Source organism: Pelmatolapia mariae, linkage group LG10_11, assembly GCF_036321145.2.
Source record: "Pelmatolapia mariae isolate MD_Pm_ZW linkage group LG10_11, Pm_UMD_F_2, whole genome shotgun sequence".
Taxonomy (NCBI): domain Eukaryota; kingdom Metazoa; phylum Chordata; class Actinopteri; order Cichliformes; family Cichlidae; genus Pelmatolapia; species Pelmatolapia mariae.
In genome coordinates, this window is record NC_086236.1 from 13,238,202 (window position 1) to 13,247,004 (window position 8,803).

Genomic DNA, 8,803 nt, shown 5'->3' on the forward strand with positions numbered 1-8,803 from the left:
CTGCTCCTCTGACAAAAGAAGGAGGATCTGACCATAGCTCACAACTACAGACAAGTGAGTTGTCAAAGCCATTGTAAATAAGCCCCTGTCATTGCCTGCAGAATAGAGCCCTGAAGTAACAGACAGGAAACGAGGAGGGGGAAAAAAGCGAGCAAAAAGAGCTGAAAAGGTTCCATCTGTTTAAGTCTGATGGGGACAGCCTTGCCTGTTTCTCAAACACGGAGCATGAAGGACCCCCTCAAATGTCTGGAACGCCAGACATGCATGAGGAGAGAGAAGATGACGTTCAAAGTGAAGGGCGCTCAGAGGATCTTCATCTTTATGTATGCATGCATATAGACAGTGGTGATTTAAAATAAAGACTTACATGTGATCAGCCATCATTTTTACCATTGTTATACCCTTTATACAAAAGAAATTATTCAATACAAAACATGGAGAAAGGGTATCCGAAACTATGACGTATATGATGATGAAGAGTCCTTAAGTTTCCTCATATTGCCCAACATCACAGAAACCATCTAAAGGCAAAAGGACATTTTCACCTAAGTGTCTATCATATAATAGCATGCTTTAAAAAAAAAAGTCAACACCAGTTATGCATCTAACCTTGGTATCTAAATGTTCCATTTGCAGCTCGTCTGGTGCAACTTAATAACAACACCTTCAGACTTCCCTTGTTTAGTTTATTACTTATTAATCATGTAGGGCAATTTGGGCTTGAATACACCCTACAAGCAGGTTTTTCTCTTCCTCTTGTGTGCTCTTACTTTAGGTAACTATAAAAGAAAAATCAACTGATCTGCCATGATTTCCTCATCAGGACCTCATGAAAGTCACTGCAGTGCAAGTGAGCATATCTGAATACGTATACAAAACACTGAGGCACGCTAAAATCCTCTTCAATTATCACACCGACCTTCCCAAGGGCACGACTTTCAACAGCCTTACGAACTGGACCACTAAACATTATAACACCTAACATCAGCTCTAACTAGGGTTTAATTAATATGTTACAGTATCAACACGACAATGTGCCCACGCTTTAAGAAAGACTAACCTCTTTCTGGATGATATAAGGTCAGATATAAAGTCTGGGTAATAAAGTCAGACTTTAGTGGTCCAGTTTGTAAGGTAATAAAGTCTTATTACCCCTAAAATCTTGATAACATTGTGTCTGAGGACTTTGGTCAGCAAACATGTTTTCGCTTTTACCTCAAACAAACACATTCTGATTCATTTTATTTTTAAAATGAATGACGCACTGCTTTTATACTTGGTCACTACGTGCCAGACGTGGACCGCTACAATTTGAGATACTGCACAGATTACACTTTTCCCAAATCTTTCCTTCTGTGATAAACAAATCAGTCTATACGGGGTGAAAGCAGCCACCCTGGAATTGTCAAATAATCGGTACCGGTTTGCGTTATTATGAACACAAAGACATGGATGTTGAAATGGAAACAAAAGAAACCACCGGGCCACCTCAGCTTACCAAAACATGTCACGAAACACAGTTGTAAAGGATCAAATTCTCCCTGAGAGAAAATGTGAATTCGTTCGATATGGCACATATCTGTTTTGACAAATCAAACACACATTTTATCTGCAGTATTACCTGTGACATACTTCCAATAAAATCTCAGAGTACTTTATTTCTCGCAAAAAATATGGTGATATTTAAGTTCCTACTGACCAAAAATCCCTAGAAAAAAATCACCACTTACTATGCTCTTAAACTTCTTTCTTACAGCTGATTACAGCATGCCTGCGTCAATCCTTTCGTTCATCAAAAGATGCCAGTGAACTTAACACCTAATTCTATGACTCATTCATGATATCACTTTTTTCTTTCACAGCGGTATACATTTATCTTCCCGGAACCAACAATGCCATTCACACATCAGTCTCACATCATTCAGGTTCAAAGCAAAAGGTATATTACATCAAGCCTGCACTTCCATCATGTAAACAATCCACTTAAGGCTAACAGAAACTAACAGGCTTCTCATTGATTTACAACTTAGAGACCTTCCTGCTACATCTTACGCCATTATTTCACTATGATGCCTCGTGCAAAGTTCAAAGTGAGGCTGATAATGGTTTAATTACTGCGCTGTTAAGTAATGTGTTAAAGATTTCTGTTACTTTCAGCTGCTTTGTCTCTGAAATTTAATGAGATTTTCTGTGTAATCCCATTTCATCTGGATCAACCACAAAAACCTCCGTTTCTACAGAAATAATCTGAAACCTATGTGAACTATAACCTCACGCCCACAGCCAAGCCAGTCGCTTCAACCTCGCAGTGGTTGGTTGTATAAAAGGTCACAAAAAGAATTTAAACATCCAAAACTACATATGTTCAGCTGCAGTGTGAGTAATTTTCCACCGCTCGAGGAAAAAAAAGAAACATAAAAACGACTATGCCCTACAGGTCGAACAAAAACATACCGCATGCAGGGTTGAATTCCTACAACATTACATACTTTACAACAGATTTGTTTTTTTTCTTGTCTTTTTTTCCCTAAAAAAAAAAGGATAGAGAGAAAGAGAGAGAGAGAGGGGGAGAGAGCGAGAGAGGGGGGAAGACTGAGATCAGGTTTCAACACCCAGTCTAAGTTTACATTTACACCCCATGGCTTTGTGACCCTACTCTCATTTATAACGCTGCCCTTCTGCTATTTGCTTCCATCTTTGGTTTCCGGCTTTCTTTCTTCTTTATACTTCCTGCAAACAACACTTACTCAGGCTACAGTCCAAGCCGCCACCTGTATGCAACCATTACCAAATATTTGTATTGCCACATGCTAGCATGCCGTGGCTGCCGACTGGGATCAACAGGTGTTTATGCAAGCACCTCTGGGCTAAGTCCCTCATCTCTCTGCATGCATTACGCCTACATAATTATACCCAAATATCTGAGTGCGTGCTGCTGTCATGTCAGGCTCTGTGGATGTAGCTGGGGTTGAGCCAGGTCAGCAGCCCCGAGCATGGCATCCTCCAGCAGTGGCAACAGCAGCACACAGAGAGGCCAGTGTGCTCCCACCATCTGACCAACCTCACAGCCTAAGTGCCTCAGTTTCAGCTCCAACACAAAACACCAGTGTCTAGTTTCCCTTTAAATAAAACATACTCCACTCATTAGCTAAAAAGCCCCCCCACCCCTCCCTCCCTCCTTGTGCATAATTGAGCGCTAGGTATCAATTTAAGGCAATGAGGTGAGGTTAGAGCAGGACAGTACTATGTTTTTTTTAGTTGTTTTGATTTGTTTCAACCAACAACCAAAGCATGAGTAAGTAAGGTACAACACAGCAATTAAATATGGTGATAACAGTAGTTAGGGTTTAGGGTTGTTTCTTTCCAGTCCTCAGTATCTATTACAAGCTTATCAGTCAGCTGTCAACTCAGATATTGCTTATTATCTCCCACTGTTACCTAACATTCATGAACAGTAATAATAATGTCTATTAATAAGAAGCTGCTAACATTAACGCAGATAAAACCTCATCATATTACAAACTAAGGAAAACTATGGCATTTTAAAGGTTAAGGGTATAGATTAAGGATTACATCTAATTTACACACACACATACATATATAATACATTTATTAAGTATTACAAAATAAATAAGTAGCGATATAAGCAGCCTAGATGGGCTTTGCTAAATACCACCAGATCCTACTATTGACCTCACCTCCCAGTAATAAAACTGAACTGAGACCAGCTGTAGCTTATTCGTGGACACTTTAACTTCCCACAGACACGAAAAACAACTTATACAACAGCAACAAGAGGTCTGACTGTAAGGTGTCACTGTCATACAGGTATTCTGCGAACATTTTCACTAATAAACCAACAGGTTAACAGCTGACAACCGAAACTGAGCAGCCACGGCGATACTGGATGCACCTGCTGCCACCCTAAACTACCCTCAACGTACCTGCCGATTCCCGCTTCCTTCGCGGTCCTCAAACTGTAGCTTTACTCCTGGTTTGTTGTCTTCAGTGGGTTTCCTCTTCGTTTATCAGTGATAGTTACACTAACTAACTAACAAGGACGGCTCACTTATATATGGTTAGCTGGCGTGTCTCGCAACCTCTGGTAATGAGCTTTCCTTTTCCTCCGTCCGCACTCAGCTTACCTTATTCCCTGGAGAGAGAAGCGGATGAAAGGTAACGGAGGACCAAGGTGGCCAATTAGACGTGGCGGGAGGCGGGCGAGGTGGAAATGCACGACATCCTATTGGTCAGAACACATTAATGGCGGAACAGTGGAAAAGTTAATTTCCCTGTATTGTTTTCATTTATAAAAAGAGAGAGAGAGAGAGAAAGAAAGAACGAAAGAAAGAAAGAGAAAGAGGCGCAAGCTGGAAGCAAGCTGAAGCTAAACTTCAAATATAAAAAGAGAAAATTTTGAAAATAAAATTATCTGTAAGAAGCGACAAATGTTTAAAATGTGCCTAAATAATAAAAATAAAATGTGGCAAGTAGCCTTTACAAAGAGTTAATGTTCTCAGGCCAGAGCAATGTGGACTGAAAGGAGCTAATCATTTCTAAGAGGCTCTGCCATGCAAAGCTATATAAACTACTTTTGTTTCATGCACAGAAAGATTAACTAGGCACCTTTTTTTTAATCTTACTGAAAGACATGAATTACTGAGGCCAAACAATTTGGGTGGTTTGGGATGTCATGAGCTCACTGTGAAGATATTCAGGGAAAGTCAGGTTACTCTGATGTCGTTTGTTACTGAGTCACAAACACTGTATGATATCAGATTGCATTAGTTACTGTAAGCTCCATAAAGGCATATTCATAGACATGTAAAGGTATATTTAGTTCATGGACCACATTCAGTATAATTTAATTCTATAAACTATCTTCAAGCTAACTCTACAGTCAATATTTTTTCCTTAAACTCTACATTGTTCTGTCTGTTCCTTTAAACTCCCTGATTCAAGATTAAATGTCTCTTTTTAGTTATCCATCACCTCTGTGCATGTCACATGGTCTGACTAACAATCAACTGAAGTGGCAATCCACTGATAATATGGCAAAAAAAAAAAAAGAAAAAGAAAAAAGGACAGGATAACAGCAATGACAATAGCAACTAATGGCCACTTGGTGGCAATTCAATCACTGTGGAATGAAGCCTAGGCTTTGTCCTGGGTCAGCAACCATCTGTGGTGTACACATCACTACATAGGGTTGATAAAATAATGTCACACTGTGTAAAAAGAGACTAGAGCTGGATAATTCAAATACAGCTTCATATGTGGTTCACCACACTCTGATTACACACTACGACGATTCATTATCACTGCTTAATGCAAAGTATTTTCACTAGATGTGGGAGTCCCCAGTCACCCCACAAAATATGACCAGAATACTTCACTCACAATATGATATCACTGTGATTTTCTTTTTACATTTTCCAATATCCTGAGTGTTGCAACAACATATACTGCTATTTATAACTTTGTTTCAACTGCAAGTTATGTCCTCAAAGTTAAACTATATCTGTTTTATCCAATAAGCTCAAGTTATCTCACGTCGGGTATGTTTTTTTTGCTGCAGAGTGAAATTGTCAAGCATACCAGCACTGAGTCGAATCTCCTTGAGTTGTGCTAATTGACAAAAACTGATGGCAACATGTTGCCAATCTGTCTGCATTTGTAAATTACACAGGAGTTACTTCAAACTGCAAGTGTTTGCAGAAAGGTTTCCTCCTATCAAGAGAGATGAGTACTTTTACTTTGTAATGTATATTGTGATTCCAGGACCTAACTTGTGTGTATTTGTATTTATTTAGGGTGCTTTATCTTTTTCATTCTAGCAAGATTTGCCATTCTGATATTGAGTTTGGAAACAACAACAAACAATAATTGCAAGAGTTCATTATGCTTTACTACCACAGACAAATTTTGTACTTTTTCTTGAGATTGCACAAGGAAGATTACCTCATTTTTAAATATGCAAACTGTTTTAAGGGGGGAAACACTTCAGTCTAGATGGGTGTTAGTCCCATTTTAGTTTGCAGGCCACATACAGTATCATTTGATCTCATTTAGCTCAAGCCACTAAAAACCACTGCATAATTACATTTCCAAAATGTTCCTTTCCTGTGTAAAGAAGTACACGGATATTCTGAAAACATTCGCATTTAGTGAATCATCCAGACTTTTAACAAACAGACTGAGATGTCTGGAAAAAATAGGAACAATTTCAACAATGGTCTCAGTTTTTCCACATTCAGTCAGCGTGTCATCGCAGAGAAATGCGTCCGCAGGGCCCCTCAGCTTATAAATATTACTTCAGTGTGGGATAGCAAGGCCATGGGTATCATGGACATCAGCAAAAATGCTGTTAAATTGACAATGACTCAGATATTTGACTTCGACTAAATTAACAGCTCCGATCACCACCTTTATGTGCTTGATTAGAGAAGGCAGTTCTGTTTTGTGTTTAACTGATGTACACCTGTTCAACTGCTTGTTGACCTGGCAACAGCGTGTGGTCCAGGAGGACCTGCCAAGGTTCAAATGGAGCATCAGAAAAGGAAAGCAAGGTGATTTATTTAGGGACTTTGAACAGAGCATGGTTGTTGATGCCAGATGAATTAAGAGTTCTGAAGGCAAAAAATGAAAGAGGAATTTATAAATTGTTAAGACACAAAACACGTCAGTTGCTTTAAACTACATCAAGTAGAAAATCTAAAGCTGATGGAAAAAAAAAGAAACAGCACTCTATTAAACATATCCATATATATTTTATTCTCAATACGGCAAAATACAAAGAATATTCAGGACAGACTTTTATTAGTCACAATTAATACTCACTTCACAAGAATGCTTTTAAATTACATTACCTAAGTTTGAAAATCAAACTTCAATGAGTACCTTTAATCATATTGCATCCATCATATATAGTATCTCTATCATCAGTTCTCTTAAAACTAATCCAATTTAGATTATTGTACATAGTGTATGCTGCTGGTCTCGGCTCTGAGACAACTTCTAGAAAAAAAGGTGTTATACAACTTACTGTATAAACTGCTACAACTGGTTTTGATGTGTAGAGAAATACCTCTGTTTCAAAAGACATGTTGGACCAATTGTTCAAAAGGGACACATAGTAAATATACCTCTCTCTGAGGAAGAAACAGACATGGTTTTACAGAACAGACTGTACATGCCATCCATCCATCCCATGAGATCAACAATATACACTTCATGAAAAAGTACACAGCTCCATATCAAATACAGAGAAGACAAAATATTCGCACTTGGATCGAGAGACGTTAATGATTATGCGGCGACCGTGATACTGAGACAGTGAAGCAGAAGACAAAGAATACCAGCACAGTTAGAAAAAGGACTGAGAAAGCATTTGATATACAGAGTTAACAGACTAGGAGTGTAATCTGTAACCACTTGGAAGAAGGAAAAAAAAAAATCCCAAAGGGGGGGAAAAAAAAAAAATGTGCATAAAGTATCTCACAAGTATATTTACAGCATTTTTAAATTTAATAAAAATGTCAACCTGTAGTAGAAATTCACCCTTAAAGAAATGTTATATTTACAATTTATACATTTGTATTTAAATAGAAACATGCAAGTGTTAACATTTTCCTACTGAATGAAAAAAAACAAAACAAAAAAAAAACTCATCTTACCCTGGATTCTTTCAAGTTAGAATTAATATTAATTACTAATTACAATGAAATCTCATCCTGAACAACCCCGTTACATTTACACCTTCCTATTTCATAAAATGGTGCTCATTAAAAAGGCAAAATAGGAAAGAAACATTAAGCAAAAGGGGCAGAAAAATAAATAAGTATGAGTAGCAAATCGTTAAAAATTTTCTCTAATGCTAAATTTTTATTTTTTTTCGTTTTAGGATATTTTTTTAATTCATTTCTTTTTTACATTTGAGTACAAGATAGTGTAGGGAACACAAGGCGCTGACCTCTACTTACAAAGTGTACCAGTGTATGAAGACATTGACTGGGCTGGCAAAACCCACAGAGGAATTCCTATGAGAAAAGTGGCCTCCAGCTTTAAGTAGAAAATGGCTAAAGCCATCTGTGTTTGGTTATAAAATCAGATCTGTACACACACACACATCCATGCACCCACACATGAACGCACACACACACACACACACACACAGCCAAGCTCGCATACTAAACCAGTACACAAAATTGCAATAGCTAAAGGCATTGGATTTGAGTTCAACAGGTTTCTCACTGAGGTGGGAAAAAGAAAGTGGGGGACAGAGGAATCCCAAACATAAAAATATAATTATTTTTTCCACAGAAACAGTTTTTTCTTTTTTTGTAAAAATCCTGCATAGATTAAAATAATACCTCCTATGACTTGCTTTTTTTTTTTTTCAAGTGTAAGAGAAAATAACAGTATCCCTTCCTACAACAAAGGCCAGGGAGCCAGTAAAAGAAAGAAAATGACAAGAACAGAACAAGAAAAAAAGAAAGGGTCAAACCTGGGCCAAACAGCATTTTGTTTAGTCTTGACATGCAGGGGGAAAAAATAAATTAAAAAAGGCATTATAGATCTTTCTGGCACATTCTTGTCCAGCCAAAACAAAATGAATGCCATCTGGTCCAGGCTTTAGTATTTCCAGCATATTTTGATAGAAAGTGGGCTTGAAACAACCAAAATGGACAGTTCATGTAAGTGAATTACTGTAAAATCCAAATGCCAACTTAAAAATCAACGCAATGTTAACATACTGAGCCAGCTACTATCTTGTAATACAAGTGCGATTACAGTTTGACAA

General features: G+C 37.9%; 1 protein-coding gene across 4 annotated transcripts in view; it reads right to left on the bottom strand.

The window, feature by feature from the left end:
• The window catches only part of shroom1 (shroom family member 1), a 33,810-nt gene extending 29,684 nt beyond the window's left edge, over nt 1–4,126 (bottom strand). For all 4 annotated transcript variants that reach the window (XM_063485708.1, XM_063485709.1, XM_063485710.1 and 1 more), the window contains exon 1: nt 3,945–4,126. The gene's annotated coding sequence lies outside the window, so the exon portion shown is untranslated. The remainder of the gene's footprint in view (nt 1–3,944) is intronic.
• Nucleotides 4,127–8,803: the final 4,677 nt, after the last annotated feature.